The 22,098-nt window shown below is 38.4% G+C and overlaps 1 long non-coding RNA gene across 1 annotated transcript in view; it reads left to right on the forward strand.

The window, feature by feature from the left end:
- Positions 1-22,098, forward strand: part of LOC138356538 (uncharacterized) — a 40,247-nt gene that overhangs the window by 2,130 nt on the left and 16,019 nt on the right. The window contains exons 2-3 of the long non-coding RNA XR_011224513.1: positions 16,572-16,651; positions 20,040-20,228. This is a non-coding gene — a long non-coding RNA (uncharacterized lncRNA). The remainder of the gene's footprint in view (positions 1-16,571; positions 16,652-20,039; positions 20,229-22,098) is intronic.

Here is a 22,098-nt window from a genome sequence, read left to right on the forward strand (position 1 = left end):
TCAGCATATTGAATAGCGTTTCTACGACATATTTCCAACATTCACACAACCAAACGACAATGATTTGTGTTTATAGTGTGGGAACGTAATAACTGAAACGTTGTGGCAACGTTTGCTGGACGCCAACTTACTAGTTAGTGAACGAAGAAATTATTGTCCGTTGTTCGCTTCTCTAAGGGATTCGAACCCCCCACCCCACTCCCCCCTTCTCCCTCATTGTCTCTGGGACTCATAACTAAAGAGACTAGAGAGATTTTTGCATTTTTTTCTACCTCATTTTTTTTATTTTTAGGTAGCCAATGGTCGGTGTTTAAAATGTCGAGATATTAACATCTTTATTTTACTGTTATTGTCAGAGAACGGAAGAGAAAGAGGGCGAGAGAGAGAGAGAGAGAGAGAGAGAGAGAGAGAGAGAGAGAGAGAGAGAGAGAGAGAGAGAGAGAGAGAGAGAGAGAGAGAGAGAGAGAGAGAGAGAGAGAGGGAGAGAGAGAGAGAGGGAGAGATACAGAGAGAGAGAGAGAGAGAGATACAGAGAGAGAGATAAAGAGAGTGAGAGACAGAGAGAGAGAGAGAGAGAGAGAGAGAGAGAGAGAGAGAGAGAGAGAGAGAGAGAGAGAGAGAGAGAGAGAGAGAGAGAGAGAGAGATACAGAGAGAGAGATAAAGAGAGTGAGAGACAGAGAGAGAGACAGAGAGAGAGAGAGAGAGAGAGAGAGAGAGAGAGAGAGAGAGAGAGAGAGAGAGAGAGAGAGAGAGAGAGAGAGAGAGAGAGAGAGAGAGGGACAGAAAGAGAGAGAGAGAGAGAGAGAGAGAGAGAGAGAGAGAGAGAGAGAGAGAGAGAGAGAGAGAGAGAGAGAGAGAGAGAGAGAGAGAGAGAGAGATACAGAGAGAGAGATAAAGAGAGTGAGAGAGAGAGAGAGAGAGAGAGAGAGAGAGAGAGAGAGAGAGAGAGAGAGAGAGAGAGAGAGAGAGAGAGAGAGAGAGAGAGAGAGAGAGAGAGAGAGAGAGAGATACAGAGAGAGAGATAAAGAGAGTGAGAGACAGAGAGAGAGAGAGAGAGAAGGAGAAAGAGAATGAGAGAGAGAGAGAGAGAGAGAGAGAGAGAGAGAGAGAGAGAGAGAGAGAGAGAGAGAGAGAGAGAGAGAGAGAGAGAGAGAGAGAGAGAGAGAGATACAGAGAGAGAGGAAAATTATACTGAGAAGGAGGGAAATACGCCGAAGCAGAAACGTGGCAGCTCTTTGGTCTCTGGTTGTATCATTGAGTCTAGAACCCATCTCCTTGAAATAGTTAATAGCACCCCCAAGGCCTTACACGCTGTGAGAACATAGTAAAGGAGATAATACGAGATAGATATATATACTAACAAAAGATAGATATTGAGAAAAATACTTAGAGATATATAGATAGTGAAATACAGTAGCATAAGTGAGAATACTAATTAGACTTGAGAGGGGAAAAAATGATGCTCTTTGACAAAGAGATGATATTGATGAGATGAAAGAGATGATATTGATGAGATGAAAAAGATGATGCTGAGGAAGATATAATGCTGCCACAGGGAAGATAATGAGAAACATGATGAGTGGAAGAGCTACAGAGTAAAAAAAAAAAAAGATGCTTAGTTGAGAAGACTTGTTGTATTGCTTAATAAAATCTAGAGTTTTTAATTCCATTAATATCAACATATCGACGTAAAGGATCAGTATTCATCTGATACGACACAACCAGTGGAGAACACTTGGGTTACACAAGTAGGTTCGAACCCTGAAGGCCCTTGTGGATTTGTTCAATACTGTGTTGCCTACATCAACGTCCTCATGAGTGAGAAACTCTACTCCAGGGACCAGTTCACGAAGTAGTTACGCAAGCACTTACGAACCTGGGGCTAGATTCACGAAGCAGTTACGCAAGCACTTACGAACGTGGACATCTTTCCTCAATCTTTGACGGCTTTGGCCCCAGGTTCGTAAGTACTTGCGTAACTACTCCGTGAATCTAGCCCCTGGTTCGAAAGTACTTGCGTAACTGCTTCGTGAATCTAACCCCAGGTTCGTAAGTGCTTGCGTAACTGCTTCGTGAATCTAGCCCCAGGTTCGTAAGTACTTGCGTAACTGCTTCGTGAATCTAAACCCAGGTTCGTAAGAACTTGCGTAATTACTTCGTGAATCTGGCCCCAGGTTCGTAAGTACTTGCGTAACTGCTTCGTGAATCTAGCCCCAGGTTCGTAAGTACTTGCGTAACTACTTCGTGAATCTAAACCCAGGTTCGTAAGTACTTACGTAACTGCTTCGCGAATCTGGCCCCAGTTTCTTACAGTCATTTCGTCCAGAACGCGACAAAGAGCGTTCTATAGGTGATATTTTAGAGCAAGAAACACAGAACTCTAAACCAAGACGTTCAGTCTTCAGCTCCTGCCAGCCGAATGTTCGGTAACTTATGTTTTCATTTCCGTAATGCATCGCGTTCTTCTGGTCGGGGGCAGTTTTACGGCAGTTCGGGAAGACTGGTCTTCAGGGCTGAAGGGCCGACCTGCCTCCATCTTGCTAATTAATTATTTGCAATGGCAATGGGTGTTGCAAACCTTTCTTCGCACTAGTAACGTCTATCCATTCAATTTCTCTAAAATAAAATGTGTGTGTGTGTGTGTGTGTGTGAGTGTGTGTGTGTGTGTGTGTGTGTGTGTGTGTGTGAGTGTGTGTGTGTGTGTGTGTGTGTGTGAGTGTGTGTGTGTGTGTGTGTGTGTGTGTGTGTGTGTGTGTGTGTGTGTGTGTGTGTGTGTGTGTGTGTGTGTGTGAGTGTGTGTGTGTGTGTACTCGTCTAGTTGTGCTTGCGGGGGTTGAGCTCTGGCTCTTTGGTCCCGTCTCTCAACTGTCAATCAACAGGTGTACAGGTTCCTGAGCCTATTGGGCTCTATCATATCTACACTTGAAACTGTGTATGGAGTCAGCCTCCACCACATCACTGCCTAATGCATTCCATTTGTCAACCACTCTGACATTGAAAAAGTTCTTTCTAATATCTCTGTGGCTCATTTGGGCACTCAGTTTCCACCTGTGTCCCCTTGTGCGTGTGCCCCTTGTGTTAAACAGTCTGTCTTTATCTACCCTAAAGACAGGCTATTTAACGCAGGCTATTGTGTGTGTGTGTGTGTGTGCGTGTGTGTGTGTGCGCGCGTGTGTGTGTGTGCGCGCGCGTGTGTGTGTATGCGTGTGTGTATAGGAAGAAAGGGTACACATATTCATTTTAATTTCCATTAAACCCGTGTGTTCAGCATTTCAAAACACAATCTTTATTTGTTCATCCATCTTTATTTGTTCATCCATCTTTATTTGTTCATCCATCTTTATTTGTTCATCCATCTTTATTTGTTCATCCATCTTTATTTGTTCATCCATCTTTATTTGTTCATCCATCTTTATTTGTTCATCCATCTTTATTTGTTCATCCATCTTTATTTGTTCACCCATCTTTATTTGTTCATCCATCTTTATTTGTTCATCCATCTTTATTTGTTCACCCATCTTTATTTGTTCATCCATCTTTATTTGTTCATCCATCTTTATTTGTTCATCCATCTTTATTTGTTCACCCATCTTTATTTGTTCATCCATCTTTATTTGTTCATCCATCTTTATTTGTTCATCCATCTTTATTTGTTCATCCATCTTTATTTGTTCATCCATCTTTATTTGTTCATCCATCTTTATTTGTTCATCTACTAATGTTATTTCTTGAGAACTATTCCTAATCAAATAAGGTACACACCAAGAGCCTCGGACGAGCGTCACTCTCTGACAGTCAGAGGCACAGTTAAAATGATTGTCAGACGTCAATCACTAGGCTGATTGTTCTAGGATTCAATCAATCAATCTAGGATTGATTCAATCAATCAACTAGGATTAGTTGAACCAACTAGGATTGGTTCAATCAATCTAGGATTGATTGTCAATCACTAGGCTGATTGTTCTAGGATTCAATCAATCAATCTAGGATTGATTCAATCAATCAACTAGGATTAGTTGAACCAACTAGGATTGGTTCAATCAATCTAGGATTGATTCAATCAATCAACTAGGATTAGTTGAACCAACTAGGATTGGTTCAATCAATCTAGGATTGATTGTCAATCACTAGGCTGGTGTGGATCTGTAGTGTGATTAAGAAGTTCATGTAGTTGAACAATTAGTGGTTGTCAAGTTTATTTTGTCGTCTTCCAGCCACTTGGGGTGGACGGTAGTTCGACGGTCTCGCTTCATGCAGGTCGGCGTTCAATCCCCGACCGTCCACAAGTGGTTGGGCACTATTCCTTCCCCCCGTCCCATCCCAAATCCTTATCCTGACCCCTTCCCAGTGCTATATAGGCGTAATGGCCTAGCGCTTTCCCCGTGATAGTTCCCTACCATTCTACCTGTATGTTAATCACAATCACCCAACCACGGGAATTACGGGCTATTCATGCCCGTGCCACCTCTTGGGTGGCTTAATCTTCATCAATTAATCAGCCCTGAGGTCTTGATGAATCAGCCCTGATATCTTGATGAATCAGCCCTGATATCTTGATGAATCAGCCCTGATATCTTGATGAATCAGCCCTGATGTCTTAATGAATCAGCCCTGATGTCTTGATGAATCAGCCCTGATATCTTGATGAATCAGCCCTGATGTCTTGATGAATCAGCCCTGATGTCTTGATGAATCAGCCCTGATATCTTGATGAATCAGCCCTGATGTCTTGATGAATCAGCCCTGATGTCATGATGAATCAGCCCTGATATCTTGGTGAATCAGCCCTGATGTCGTGATGACTCAGCCCTGATGTCTTGATGAATCAGCCCTGACGTTTTGATGAATCAGTCCTGATATCTTGATGAATCAGCCCTGATATCTTGATGAATCAGCCCTGATATCATGATGAGTCACCCCTGATGTCTTCATGAATCATCCCTGATGTCTTGATGAATCAGCCCTGACGTTTTGATGAATCAGCCCTGACGTTTTGGTGAATCAGCCCTGATATCTTGATGAATCAGCCCTGATGTCATGATGAATTAGGCGTTCACTATACAGCCATACCCGTCGTTCACTATACGACCATACCCGCCGTTCACTATACGACCATACCAGTCGTTTAAATTGACTTGACTTAAAGAAATTCGATATAAAAATATGACCCAAGAAAAAACTTTGCGAAAATAACTTGACTTCTGGAAATCGGTCTAAAACCAATTTGAATGAACGAAGCAAAAATAAATGTTTATATGAAAGGGGAAAAACCTAAGTCGCCTTCGGGGCAATACCCTGCCAATCGCAGTAACTTGAGTATCCAGGGGGCCAGATTCACGAAGTAGTTACGCAAGCACTTACGTACCTGGGGCCAGATTCACGAAGTAGTTACGCAAGCACTTACGTACCTGGGGCCAGATTCACGAAGTAGTTACGCAAGCACTTACGTACCTGGGGCCAGATTCACGAAGTAGTTACGCAAGCACTTACGAACCTGGGGCCAGATTCGCGAAGTAGTTACGCAAGCACTTACGTACCTGGGGCCAGATTCACGAAGTAGTTACGCAAGCACTTATGAACCTGGGGCCAGATTTGCGAAGCAGTTACGCAAGCACTTACGTACCTGGGGCCAGATTCACGAAGCAGTTACGCAAGCAGTTACGAACCTGTCCATCTTTTCTCAATCTTTGGCGGCTTTGTTTACAATTATTAAACAGTTAATGAGCTCCGAAGCACCAGGAGACTGTTTATAACAATAACAACAGTTGATTGGCAAGTTTTCATGCTTGTAAACGGTTTAATAAATGTAACCAAAGCCGTCAAAGATTGAGGAAAGATGTACACGTTCGTAAGTGCTTGCGTAACTGCTTCGTGAATCTGGCCCCCTGAGTAACTGAAGAGATTGGATAGTTGATGATTCTTTGTGTCTCGTGTTGCGTCACTCAACAAGCATCATTCGAGATTGCTAATGACAGATTAGTATGTCGTGATCATGTGCTCGATGTACTTTAAACGAAGAATAGAATTTAATAAAGTATATTATTCACTTAACCAATGGTGACATCACTCAAGAATTGGGCAGTTGAGCCCATCACTAGCCTGGGGAAATTAATTAAGACAGAAGAGGTCGACAGTTACAGATGGACTGTTCCCCCTCTCTATCCTTCAGTACCACGGAAACTATCCTTGTACCTCACTATCCTTCATCTATCCCCCTCACTATCCCCATATAATGGTCCCTTCCCACACAAGGTCTATCCAGTATCCACTAGTCAGCAGTTGCAACAGAATCTCATTTTCAGTCTATTATTTTTTTAGGGGGGGGGGGGAGGGGATAGTGTGTTTATCATTACTACCCTATCCCGGAGGGATTCCTTTCACTGAGTACTTTTGCATCTATCCGGGGACTGCTGCTCCTATCCTGGGGTACTGTTTTGCCTCTCTGGGGGATGGTTAAGTTAAGATTTCCTATCTGGTGTGTGTGTGTGTGTGTACTCACCTAATTGTACTCACCTAATTGTGCTTGCGGGGGTTGTGCTTTGGCTCTTTGGGCCCGCCTCTCAACTGTCAATCAACTGGTGTATAGATTCCTGAGCCTATTGGGCTCTATCATATCTACATTTGAAACTGTGTATGGAGTCAGCCTCCACCACATCACTTCCTAGTACATTCCATTTGTCTACTACTCTGACACTGAAAAAATTCTTTCTAACGTCTCTGTGGCTCATCTGGGTACTAAGTTTACACCTGTGTATGTGTGTGTGTGTGTGTGTGTGTGTGTGTACTCTAACGCTTACAGATAAACTCACCCCAAAAAACCTCATACACACGTATGCATACACAAGGACAAAGACACCGGTTTACTGAAGCGATGCAAGACTGACGACAAACAAAATAGATGTTGTTGTTTTAGAGTGAGCTTCTTGAAACAAAAAGTTCCAAGTAGCACGGGCTATGGCGATCCCGTAGTGGACTTAACGAAATGGAAATATTCACGACCCTTCAGTGAAAGATTGGTAAGGTTCTTAAACTAGAACCAGATGAGCTCTTAAGATACGAGAGGAAGAGCCTTAACTGAGACTCCAAGCAGCGTAGAAAAGAGTTTGCAAGTCTGAAGAGAGAGAATTCAAGTCTACGTAACATAGAGAGGAGAATGCAAGTCTGATTAAAGCAGAGGAGACAATAGAAGTCTGAGTAACGTAAAAGAAAAGTCTGAATAACGTAGAAGAGAGAATAGAAGTCTAAAATAGATAAGTTCATGAATCGTAAAAAGGGGATTGAATAGGTAAAGAACCAGTTAGACTGAGCAATACTAAAGCAATAGCGAGAAGAGACGCTGGCTAGAGACTAGGGGCTAGGGACTAGGGTCTAAGGGCTAGGGGCTAGGCCCGAACCACATAAAGAGATAAACATAGCCCGCTCAGACTACTGAAGCGTGTCAAGTACTGTGTTTTTAACCCCTCTATGGAGTTACCTTCGCCTGTCAGTCCCACTATCCAGAGAGTAGCTACTACCCCCATCCCACGCTCCTCCCTATCCCTTCCCTCCGTCCCACGTGCCCCTAAATATCCACCTCTCCCTATCCCTTCCCTCCGTCCCACGTGCCCCTAAATATCCACCTCTCCCTATCCCTTCCCTCCGTCCCACTTGCCCCTAAATATCCACCTCTCCCTATCCCTTCCCTCCGTCCCACGTGCCCCTAAATATCCACCTCTCCCTATCCCTTCCCTCCGTCCCACGTGCCCCTAAATATCCACCTCTCCCTATCCCTTCCCTCCGTCCCACTTGCCCCTAAATATCCACCTCTCCCTATCCCTTCCCTCCGTCCCACGTGCCCCTAAATATCCACCTCTCCCTATCCCTTCCCTCCGTCCCACGTGCCCCTAAATATCCACCTCTCCCTATCCCTTCCCTCCGTCCCACGTGCCCCTAAATATCCACCTCTCCCTATCCCTTCCCTCCGTCCCACGTGCCCCTAAATATCCACCTCTCCCTATCCCTTCCCTCCGTCCCACGTGCCCCTAAATATCCACCTCTCCCTATCCCTTCCCTCCGTCCCACGTGCCCCTAAATATCCCTCTCTCCCTATCCCTACCTATCCCCCTCCCACGCTACATGGAAATAATAATCCCAGGTCGATTCACTTGTCGGTAATGAGAGATCTGATCAACGCATTCTGAATGTTTTTAAAGAGTCGTAAATTACATTTGGATGTAAAGCAGTACAGTGTATCTACGAAGTGCCATTCGTGAGCAATGTACTTTCGTGTAGACTGTAGAGGTAGATTGTAGATTGGTAGATTTTCGGGTTCTCGTTCGAATAGAAAGCTAGGAGAAAGAACTCACACTAAAAGAACATTGAACACAATATATTCTTTACAATGAGAGCGACATATATATATATATATATATATATATATATATATATATATATATATATATATATATATATATATATATATATATATATATATATATATATATACACACACACACACATACACACACATATACAAATACACATACACACACACATACTCAGCTTACAGGGGTCTGGTAGCTGAGTGGACAGCATGCAGAACTCGTAATTCTGTGGCCCGGGTTCGATTCCCGGACCAAGCAGAATCAAATAGCCAAAGTTTCTTTCACTCTAATGCCCCCGTTACCTAGCAGTAAATAGGTACCTGGGAGTTAGACAGCTGTTACGAAGCTGCTTCCTGGGTGTGTATGTGTGTGGAAAAAAATAGTTAGTAGTTAGTTACAGATTGATTGACAGTTGAGAGGCGGGCCGAAAGAGCAGAGCTCATCCCCCGCAAGAACAACTAGGTGAATACAACTAGGTGAATACAACTAGGTGAATACAACTACACTGTTATTTGTGTACACTTAATATCGCGTATATTGTCTAGGTTACAATTACTATACAACCTGTAATTAGTGAATACAATCAGGAACTGTTTAACTTTCCTCGCCCCCCTATTCATCAGTCATTCTACATTCTCCCTTGATTCACCCTACCTCACCCTGCCTCACCCTGCTATCTCACCCTGCTATCTCACCCTGCCTCACCCTACCTCACCCTGCTATCTCACCCTGCCTCACCCTGCTATCTCACCCTGCCTCACCCTACCTCACCCTGCTATCTCACCCTGCCTCACCCTACCTCACCCTGCTATCTCACCCTGCCTCACCCTACCTCACCCTGCTCTCTCACCCTGCCTCACCCTACCTCACCCTGCTATCTCACCCTGCCTCACCCTACCTCACCCTGCTATCTCACCCTGCCTCACCCTACCTCACCCTGCTATCTCACCTCACCTTTTACCGTGAAAATGGTCAATTTCCGTTGCTTTTCACTCTTCCTGTTAATCAAGTATTACACTGCCAGGCTTCGAACCGATGGATCAAGGTATTCATAATGTATAACTAATATTTTACTGCCATAGACTGTCAATATTGGTGTGTGTGTACTCACCTATATACTCACCTATATGTGCTTGCAGGATCGAGCATTGACTCTTGGATCCCGCCTTTCTAGCTATCGGTTGTTTACAGCAATGACTCCTGTCCCATTTCCCTATCATACCTAGTTTTAAAAGTATGAATAGTATTTGCTTCCACAACCTGTTCCCCAAGTGCATTCCATTTTTCTACTACTCTCACTGTGTGTGTGTGTGTGTGTGTGTGTGTGTGTGTGTGTGTGTGTGTGTGTGTGTGTGTGGGTGTGTGTGTGTGTGTGTGTATGTGGGGCAGTGTGCGTGCGTTTGAATGCACTTTAGCAATTTAGCACGTGTGTGTACGTAAATGCCGATGTACGCGAGAAGAAATGTACACATGTAGATGTGTATATGTACGTCAACTTCATTCATGATGTACGTGGAAAAAACAGTGTTTGTTGGGGGGGGGGGCTGTTGTCCGTATTTATAGTGTCCGTAAGTAATAGGTGTCCGTAAGTAATAGGTGTCCGTAAGTAATGGTGTTCTAGAGGAAATTCTTCCTGTCCCATTAAGATATATATATATATATATATATATATATATATATATATATATATATATATATATATATATATATATATATATATATATATATATATATATATATATATATATATATATATATATATATATATATATATATATATATATATTAACGTAATTTATAAACAAACTATTTCTCAGAAAGTTTATAATATGAATCGAAAGTTAAATTTCCGATTTTTTTTTTCATTAAGCAATAAATAAAATAATCTCTTTGATTCAATTACTAATAATTTTACAACAAACATGAACAAATTGTTAAGAGAAAAAACTATCTTAGAGTTACGTAAAATCTGTCATAAAATTATGGAATAAAAATATATGCTTTGCGTTTAGCCTTTCAGCTGTGATATTTTGTGTCATAATAGTTTATTAAAGCTGTACAGAACAGTCGTTATATATCAAATAATATATGTAGAATATAAAATATTCACATATATACACACACACACACTCAGGGTCCTGGCGGCTGAGTGGACAGCGCTCTATGCTCGTGGATATAGGAACCGGCAGCTGGTGGAAAAACAAATGGGCAGAGTTTCCTTCACCCTGATACCCCCTGTTACCTAGCAGTAAATAGGTACCTTGGGAGTTAGACAGCTGCTACGGGCTGCTTCATGAGGATGTGTGTGTGTGTGTGTGTGTGTGTGTGTGTGTGTGTGTGTGTGTGTGTGTGTGTGTGTGTGTGTGTGTGTGTGTGTGTGTGTGTGTGAAAAAAAAATAGTAGTTAGTAACAGTTGATTGATTGACAGTTGAGAGGCGGGCCGAAAGAGCAAAGCTCAACCCCCGCAAGCACAACTAGATGACTACACACACATTCGTACACACATCGGCATTACATATTTACTCTACTAAGAATAGTGGTGGATATACCTGATAAAGTTGACCAGATGATAAGGTCAAATTAAACTAGATATAGAGCCGGATGACCTTGCAAGGCCAGACTCAACACAGGAGTCTAATTCATCAAGCCAAGCAAACCCAGCCGTCATATTCCCTGGGTATATGTATATATATATCCAGGTATATGTACCCTATGGGTACATATATACCCTAAACCACTTTATCAGTCACGTCATGAATAAAAATTATCATTACGTATACAAATTTTGACTGTAAAAAAAATATATATACAAGCATGAGAGAGATATAGTGGAAATAAATCTTTAATTAAAGGGTAAGAATCAAATTGCCTTTTTCATCTGTTAGGATGAGACTACAGTTGAAGTCTGCTCTTGGAACAATGTTGCTTTTAGGAGGTAGGTCCCCGTATTGTCTTGTAATCTATAATGACTGTTAATACTCCCTGGTGGAGGTAGGAAGGGAAATGGGAACTAGTTGTGCTGTTGAAAGAGCATTTCGAAACATCATTTCGAAAAAAACATGTCAGAATACCGACAGGTAAATTTTCCATCCTTAAGATAATGCCAAGAGGTAAAGCTATAAAGAAAGTAAATTATATTCAATCACGTGTTTATTTTTCGTGATTTACACACATTATATTCAATGAATAATTGAGCCATCTGAAAAAAATATTAGGCCTATGGAATAACGCCTTAAGAAACGCCATGCATGAAATGATTCAGCTTAGTAAGATTCCAACTTAATAACTTGAGGAACAACTACAATACTTAAACAACTTGAGGAACAACTTAGATACTATTAAAATAACATATCTGTTTCGGCAGGTTTGATGTCAAATAATATTCACGACTTTAGACTCACGAAGTTAGACATTATGTCTTCTAGAATCAAGTCAACTTGATACATTAGAAAACCACTCGCCATTACTCGATCTTATCGCTGATCTTCATCTAACTTGATATTCATCTAACTTGATATTCATCTAACTTGATCTTCACCTAACTTGATATTCATCTAACTTGATATTCATCTAACTTGATATTCACCTAACTTGATATTCACCTAACTTGATATTCATCTAACTACATATTCTTCTGACTTCATATTCACATAAATAAATATTTTTCAAATTTGATATTCACATAACTTGATATTCACTCAAGTTGATATTCGCCTAACTTGATATTCACCTAACTTGATATTCACCTAACTTGATATTCACCTAACTTGATATTCATCTAACTAGATATTCTTCTGACTTCATATTCACATAAATAGATATTTTTCTAATTTAATATTCATCTAACTTGATATTCGCCTAACTTGATATTCACCTAACTTAATATTCTCTAAACTTAATAATAACCTGATGTGATATCCACCTGCTGTGATCTTCCCCTGATGTGATATCCACTTTCCCTGATGTGATATCCACTTTCCCTGATGTGATATCCACCAAACTAACTATTCCCCTGATGTGATATCCACTTTCCCTGATGTGATATCCACCAAACTAACTATTCCCCTGATGTGATATTCCACAAAGTTAATATTCACCTAAGTTGATATCGTGCAGCTCTCGGAAACTGCCGCCTTTGGTATTTTTCTTAAGAGGAAGAGAAATCGAAGCTTTTTCCCCTGATAATATATTTTTGTTTGGGGAAGAAGTCGCAGAAAATCTTGAGTCGTCTTAAAAGTCCCCATCAGTTTTTGGGAATTGTTATCAGCGTCAGCGGTGAAGGGAATACTTGCTGATAAGATAAAAAGGAATTATTCGATTAGAACTTAAATTTTGTAGTTTTATTGCGAAATATATAAAGTTAGCTTCCCTCAAAAAAATATTTTGAAGGGAAATATAATCGATAGAAAGTATTAATTTTACAATGTATGTGTAGTTGTATGTGTACTGTTTTATCTTTAAGTGAGAATTGTGTATAGATTTGCATCAATACACGGTGTGTTTTCTCTCGCGTTCTCTCTGAACACGACAGGACACGAAACGTATGGAAAGTGATGGATAATATATCCCTTATGTACTACTAATATGTATATATGACAATATATGACAGCTACATATAAGTACATACATATTGCCGACCCAAATAAACAGTTATGCAGATTACAGTCTGCCCGTACTCCAGGTATTTGAATAGTCAATGAATATATAGTTTTTAACATTGCTATATATATATATATATTTAACCACAGAACCCAAGCTGGGTATTAGTAACCTTTTTATTATATATAAATCTTTAATCAAGGCTATATAAAAAATATTATAATCACACTGTGAAAGTCGATATATACACTAAAAGATTAGAGGATTAACTTTCACGCTGTGTGATATTAAATAAAAAATAAGTTAATTATAACAATATTGAAGAATGTATTTGCCTCGCGGCTGTGGTGGTATTAAAAATATTATTGCTGCAAATCACACCAACATAGCTGTTTTTCCCTCTCTTGCAACTTGTAAAAAATAACGCACGTTGTTTTTATTTCGTTAAATGCAAACGACCTCATGAAATAAACATGAAACAAGATCATTAACCAAGCTCGGGTTATATGAAACCGCAATTTTAACCTTTATTAAAACTTTTTGCTAGGCTTCTGTATTTAGCTTGTTCATAAGTGTTCATTATTCTGGGGTAGTTTATCGTTCAGTGCAGACCAGTGGGGATTATTGGTAGTCCTGTATATACTAGTAGGGAAGCTACTTGTGCTGTTGTATATATATATATATTGGTATATATTTCAGCCCCCCTGCTGAAGTATATCCCTTGCTTGTTCTATTCTGGTATATCAGCCCCCTGCTGAAGTATACCTTGCTTGTTCTTGCCTGGTATATTTGTGTCTGTAGGAGAGTATAACTGCTCGATATTGGATGCATTTAGCTTTACGAAATTTTGCATTGGGGAATTGTGATTGTAGGTTTAGTGTCATAGGAGGGTTGGGGTCGACCCCTCATGCCCCCTCTTTAAGTAGGGTTGGCTCCTATTATAAAAACCAACGATTCTTAAGAAATTGTAAATAGGGGTTTGGTTGTCCATAGAGTATTTCCCATCTGATTTCTCGGCTGTTGAATGAATAATATTGAATAACATTGAATCAATAATGTTGAATAACATTGAATCAATAATGTTGAATAACATTGAATCAATAATGTTGATTTAGTGTTAATTCAGCATTACTCAAGATGTTTTGCTCAAAGGGAAAGAGAACAGAAAGGAGGAAGATAGAACTTCATTGAGAGAGGGAGAATGAGAGAGAAGGGAGGAGAATGGAAGAGGAGGAAGGAGGAAGAATGAGAGAGAAGAAGATAGGGAGAATAAGAGAAAGAGAAACCCAGGCGCTACCATCTTCCCTTCTATATATTCTATATATTCTGGCATCGAAATATATACCAGAAAAGCCTTTGCATATACCAGAATACACTGATATATTTATTTATACTTACTAGTATTCAAATACATATGGTATACCAATATATAAATGTATATTATTAAATATTGGTGTACCAATATATGCTGGTATACCAATATATATACGGGTATACCTATATATAGATACCATGTTCTTATACGCTATATATAGCCTCTTTGTTATTAAGTTAATGGTGTATTTAATAGAAAATTATTTTCAGCATAATTCCCATTCAAAAATTATTGCTTCTAGACAAAGCTTTTGTTTAAGGTTTAGTGAATGTGTAGTATAATTGAAAGCTTTAGTGGCTGTGTATAAGTGTTATAAGGTTTAGTAGACTATCCAGTACTCTCAGCCCCTTGTGGACTAACTAGTACTCTCAGCCCTCAACCCTTCATCGCGTGCCGCTAATTTCATTACTCGAGGTGCCGCTATGTTATTGTGAAAGGTTGCTTATCACTGGGGTCACTGCTGTGTTGAGTAGACTACCCCCACCACCACTACCACCACCATTACCACCACTAACACCACCACCATCAACATCACCACCATCTCTAGAAAACTAAGTCATTAGTTTCCAGACATTGAGCGGTGTGGTGGGTTAAAATGTTCTTCATATCAAGAAACTATTTTCAATTTAACACGAATCATTAACAGCATTAAACAGGACATAAGCACAGAGAGAGAAGATATCAAGAGGCAACGTGATATCATTTACACCATGAGAACGATAACCTTAATACAGGATAACTCACGAACGTGTAAAAACAAATAGGTTGTCCCGAAGCACTTTAATATACTTCATCTTCGAAGGAATGTATAAGAAGCACACTCACACACACACACACACACACACACACACACACACACACACACACACACACACACACACACACACACACACACACACACACACACACGCAATTTGGGCAGTATCACTAAAATATTTTCATCACAATATCTTCAAAAGTGTGTTGTGTGGACTGAATGTAAGTTCTTGCTGGCTACTGTCCTGTTTGTAGGGGCTTCGTCTGGTCGACTCACCTGGTGTTCCCCTCTGGTCGACTAACCTGGTGTTCCCCTCTGGTCGACCCACCTAGTGATGTTCTCTGGTCGACTCAGCGCCTCCTCCCAACTGGTAGTCTCACTTCTCGACCTACCTTGAGGCTACCTTGAGGTGCTTCCGGGGCTTAGTGTCCCCGCGGGCCGGTCGTCGACCAGGCCTTCTCATTAACGTCGACCAGGCCTCCCCGACCTAACATTAACTTGTCTAATTATAGTTTTAAGATCATATTTTCTCTCGGTGATATGGATTAAAAATATTAGCGGAAATAATTTCAATAATTAATAAATTAATAATAGTTGAATAATATTCATGATAATAGCTGTCATTAACTAGATAATAAAAAAAAACATAGTTTACTATTTATAATGGAATTTGTATTTCCAATTATTTAATTATTTTGTGGAATTACTATTATTAAAATAGACAATATATATATATATATATATATATATATATATATATATATATATATATATATGTCGTACCTAATAGCCAGAACGTACTTCTCAGCCTACTATTCAAGGCCCGATTTGCCTAATAAGCCAAGTTTTCATGAATTAATGTTTTTTCGTCTACCTAACCTACCTAACCTAACCTAACCTAGCTTTTTTTGGCTACCTAACCTAACCTTATCTATAAATATAGGTTAGGTAAGGTTAGGTAGGGTTGGTTAGGTTCGGTCATATATCTACGTTAATTTTAACTCCAATAAAAAAAAATTGACCTCATACATAGAGAAAAGGGTAGCTTTATCATTTCATAAGAAAAAAATTATAGTAAATATATTAATTCAGGAAAACTTGGCTTATTAGGCAAATCGGGCCTTGAATAGTAGGCTGAGAAGCGAGTTCTGGCTACTAGGTACGACATATATATATATATATATATATATATATATATATATATATATATATATATATATATATATATATATATATATATATATATATATATATATTATTCAATAACTGAAAACTATGCAATTATTGTTTAACTAATAAAAAGAAAAAAAGGTATTAAAAATATATATGATAAGAATTCTTAAATGTATAATTTCAGTACATGTATCAATTATATAAAATTTATATAATTACAATTATATCAAAATTGATAAAAAATTACAATTATATTTAATATATATATAATTAATGTAAATAATAATAATATTTACATTACAGAACAGCACTAAGCAGGGAACAAGAAATATTGAAGAGCTTAGTACCTGGAAAAGATACAGGCGCAGATACAGGGAAGTGAGGTACATAAAGATGAGCTAGGTACAGTGAGAGATACATGATGATACAGGCAAAAGGTGACCTCATGGAGACGGTACAGAGCATAAGAAATTCAGTCTAATAGAATAGGTATACATAGATAGGTATAAGGTGTTCAGCTAATTGAGAGAGGGAAATTATTTCTGTTAGAATGGGCCTATTCTATTCTTTTGTGGTTCTGTAGTGAATGACTTCATAGAGATTAGATTGTAGTGGGAATTGATGTCACTCTCTGACTTCGTAGAAGTCAGAGTTTTTGTACCTTCATTAGAACATTAATGCTGGTACAATTTATTATTAACAGTAATAATTTGGATATTATTTTCTATTTAATCCTAGATAATAATAAAGAAGAAAATAATGATCACACTAATAAAAATAATTCTAATAGCAATTGTAAATAAAATGAAGCATTATTATTATTATTATAATTAATAATTTAAATAGTTAATACTTTAGAATAACTGATAATATAATTTTTATTTATCGTCATTTATTTTACCAATATTTTATTACCATTATTTTTAGTGTAAACTTTATTGTTTAAATTATCATTATTATTGTTAGTTTTTATTATTAATTTTAATATTACCAATTATACCAATTATTCCTTTTATTTAATTCTATACAATTTGTTCCAACAACAACTAATGTTGTTGCAACATTTTATTGTATTAAAAATGTATATACAGTACTGTATTTCTATTACAAACTTATAATAATTTGTATGATATAGAGATTTTGTCTCTGTGAATTTATTTTGGTTTATAGAGTTTTTGTTTTACTTGTTCAATGTTAAATTTTGTTTAGCTTGTTCAATGTTAAATTTTGTTTAACTTGTTCAATGTTAAATTTTGTTTAACTTGTTCAATGTTAAATTTTGTTTAACTTGTTCAATGTTAAATTTTGTTTTACTTGTTCAATGTTAAATTTGTTTTATTATTCTATTTTTGCTTTATTTAAACTTGTACTTTTGTTAATGCACATTGAAAGAGTTTATTTAGTAGCTGTTCTATTGTATAATGAAGTTGTTTGTAATATAATGATGTAGTTAAGTGTGTTTAATGTAGTTATTATAGTTAATTGTGTTAATTCGTTACTGTTATTAACGTTAGTGCTTGCGTTAATACGTCACTTACTAACGTTAATGCTTGCGTTAATACGTCACTTACTAACGTTAGTGCTTGCGTTAATATGTCACTTACTAACGTTAGTGCTTGCGTTAATACGTCACTTACAAACGTTAGTGCTTGCGTTAATACGTTACTATTATTAACGTTAGTGCTTGCGTTAATACGTCACTTACTAACGTTAGTGCTTGCGTTAATACGCCACTGTTAGTAACGTTAGTATTTCGATTACGTTGTTTTTGTCGTTATTCTTATTATTCGTTACTATACGCCTTCCTTAGTTAATACTCGCTTGTATAATTGTTATAATTTTGATTGGTTTTACAACTGAGGTTAAAGTTAATGTTGTGATGGGGTTGTGGAGCTGTGATTGTTGTACTCACCTAGTTGTGCTTGCGGGAGTTGAGCTCTGGCTCTTTGGTCCCGCCTCTCAACCGTCAATCAACTGGTGTACAGGTTCCTGAGCCTATTGGGCTCTATCATATCTACACTTGAAACTGTGTATGGAGTCAGCCTCCACCACATCACTGACTAATGCATTCCATCTATTAACAATTCTGACACTGAAAATTTTTATTTCTAATGTCTCTGTGGAGACATTAGAAAGGTTGTGATGCTGTAGTTGTTGTGGTAATTGTGGTGATGGTTGTTGTGGTAGTAGAACTCTTGGCGTCATAACAGTCTACTGGAAACTATAATTTGATTAGGCACAGTTAACTAATAACATTTCAATCTATTACCGTAACGCCGGGGAGATTGGCTTCCTAACGAGGCAATAGCATCCTAACAACGGGGTCATTGGCACTAACAACGGAGTCATTGGCACTCTAACAACGGAGTCATTGGCCCTCTAACAATGGGGTCATTGGCACTCTAACAATGGGGTCATTGGCACTCTAACAATGGGGTCATTGGCACTCTAACAACGGAGTCATTGGCACTCTAACAACGGCAGCATTGGCACTCTAACAACGGCAGCATTGGCACTCTAACAACGGCAGCATTGGCACTCTAACAACGGCTGCATTGGCACTCTAACAACGGAGTCATTGGCACTCTAACAACGGCAGCATTGGCACTCTAACAACGGCAGCATTGGCACTCTAACAACGGCAGCATTGGCACTAACAACGGCAGCATTGGCACTCTAACAACGGCAGCATTGGCACTAACAACGGCAGCATTGGCACTCTAACAACGGCAGCATTGGCACTAACAACGGCAGCATTGGCACTCTAACAACGGCAGCATTGGCACACTGTAATATTGCCTTTTCCACCCTGCATTAAATCTTGGCATTGTACTGTAACTATTCAAAGATATTAATTGAGTTTTGGATTGAGTTTGAGATGGTGGCCTCAATGTTTTCAATGTTGTCTTCATTTGATAATTTGGCAACCGCTGCTGTCATTAATATTTCTATATTGTCTTGCTGTCTTCCTGTCCCCTCCCTTTTGATAATTAAATATATTATTATTATTAATTGTTTTTGTAATTGCTAGTTACTGTTTCTCCAAATATATTATTAATTATATAATTATGCACGAATTGTATTGATATTTACATGTTCATTAATATATTTTTTGGTGAAATAAGATTCTTGTTTATTTGTATTGTGTTATTATTTAGTATTAATTTATTAAAATTTTTAATATTATTCTAATGATAAAATCCATGAATAGAAATATAATTGAGACAATCCTCCTGTTTAGGGACAAGTACGTCCGCCAGAAATCTTTGTAAGGCTTTAAATCATGGTTATATTCATATAAATTTATGTTAAATTAATTATTATTTATTGAATTTAAAACAAATTATTCAATATATCAAGTAAAAGCATGTTTAATATGTAGGTGAAATATAAATTAATATAATTAGTTTGTGCATTAATGATTGTAAGATTCATAGGTTTGATAAGCAATAGTCAGCAGAGACTACGGGCTCACCATAGCCTGTGCTACTTGGAACCTTTTATTCCAGGTAGCAAGTAATGACAAAGAGACTATGGTAGACTATCTTATAAGTAAAGGTTCTAGTCACAATAGGAGGCTTTAACCCTCTCTCTCTTTAAACAACAATAAAGAGACTATGGTAGACTATCTTATAAGTAAAGGTTCTAGTCACAATAGGAGGCTTTAACCCTCTCTCTCTTTAAACAACAATAAAGAGACTATGGTAGACTATCTTATAAGTAAAGGTTCTAGTCACAATGGTAAACTTTAATCCTCTCTCTCTTGTCTAGAGTATCCGTACAATACTCCCAGTTTGTCAAGCAGAGAGCAAGGTAATCCCAACTCTCTCTCTCTCTGAGCCGTGTCATGGAACTTCGACTCTCTCTCGATGTGTTGAGCATTCAATAACCGGATCATCGGACGTGATTTACACTGAAATTAGCCGATTCGAGGGGACTTGTTCAGTGTTTTTTTGCAAGGTATATATATATTTTTATTTTTTGATGTGTGTTCTCTCAGATTGGAAAATTTCACGAAAGGCGTTTTGCATTGTACGATGGGATTTATAATGTAAACAAATAAATGTGACAATGAAATGTACCAATGAATATAGGAAAAATTTAATCTTTAATATATAATTGGTAAATAAAAATAAATATATGCGTATATAAAACGATAAATAATTTACAAAATATTTGACAAATCAATATTCTTAAACGGGACAATATGATATAGCAAACTTTGAATTTCAATAAAAAATCAAAGGATTTACATAGTAGTTTCTGAAGAGGTTTTAATATTTCAGAAGTTGCAACCTTCTAGCTCTAGGTTATATTAGCCAATCAAGAAGTCCACTACGGGCTCACCATAGACCGTGCTGCTTGGAACTTTTTCTTCCAGGTAACGAATCTTAAACAACAAATAATATTAGCAAATCTTAAAGAAGCATATGTGTCCTTAGAAGATACATGTGTCCATACATGTTTCTCATATCTATCTTAGAAGCGTGTCCTCTAGGGGTAACATATGTAGTATGTGTGTATATTCACATATTTGTTGTTGTATGATAGAGTAACTTTTTTAGCTCCTGGAACCCGCCTTTGCAACGGCTCGGGAACCTAGATAGGTATAACCTAGAACCTAGAACCTAGATAGTAGATATGAGTAGATGTCTCATATCTACTAGAACAATTAGTGAACATATGTAAAGAGCAACCATAAATGTTGCGTGGATCCTGGCATTGTTGTGGTTATAGAAGAGTTCGTGAGGGTGTAGCAGGGTCTTTCTGGGTGTAGCGGCGTTCGTGTAGGTGTTGTGGTATCCGTATGGGTGTTGTGAAGTTCGTATAAGTGTAGCTGCGTTTGTGGGACTTTAGCGGGATTCGTGTTGTGTATAGCGGCGTTTGTGTGAATGTAGCGGCGTCTGTGTGAATGTAGCGGCGTCTGTGTGAATGTAGCGGTGTCCGTGTGAGTGAAGCGGCGTCCGTTGTGTAAATAGAGATTTCCGTGTACGTGTAGCTGTATTTGTAATGGTAATAGAGACGTCAGTGTGGCTTTAATGGAGTCCATTGGGTGTAGTGGCATTCGTTGTGGTGACAGCGACGTTCTTGTGGGTGTGTGTGTACTACAAAGATTATTTAGTGTAGCCTGGCAATGAATGAGTTACCCAAGAGGTGACACGGGCATGAATAACCCCGTAACCAAGCGTGATTTTCATCTTATAGCCATGACTGATCTCAGTATCTGAGGGCTATTATGGGAACTTCTCACACGCACACCCGATGCTTTCAGATTTGTATGGTTTATGCATTTTTTACAAAATGTATTTTCCACTGTTCCTGCGACGTTTAACTACTGTATTTTTTTAGTTTTATTAGCTAAGCTTGCCTGTAATCTATTAGTTAATTCTGATTTTTTGTTGAATTTGAAGTACGTTGGTTTGGGAGTTTTCCATGCAATGGCTTCGTTATTTTCATGAAATGCTTTAAACATTTGCGGCTTATAGGCTCACTATAGCACGTAAGCTAACCCATATATAGCTATATAGCACTATAGCTATACATGGACATTTCGTTCTGAGTAGATAAATCTAAATCACAACATTAGCGGAAGGTGTTTCGTTAATAATCTAATGAAGTGACACATGTGTACACTACATTTATTGTTTAATATCATGTGTGCTTCATTCTCCATTGTATATATAACGTCTAGAGCTAAAGAGTTCGTTGGGTTTTAAAGGTGTTCGCTCTTGTCCAAATCGTCAAGATTCCTGTTATTATTTGATCCTGTGGAGACCAGACCACACACTAGAAAGTGAAGGGACGACGACGTTTCAGTCCGTCCTGGACC

This window comes from Procambarus clarkii, chromosome 73 (genome assembly GCF_040958095.1).
Source record: "Procambarus clarkii isolate CNS0578487 chromosome 73, FALCON_Pclarkii_2.0, whole genome shotgun sequence".
Lineage (NCBI taxonomy): Eukaryota > Metazoa > Arthropoda > Malacostraca > Decapoda > Cambaridae > Procambarus > Procambarus clarkii.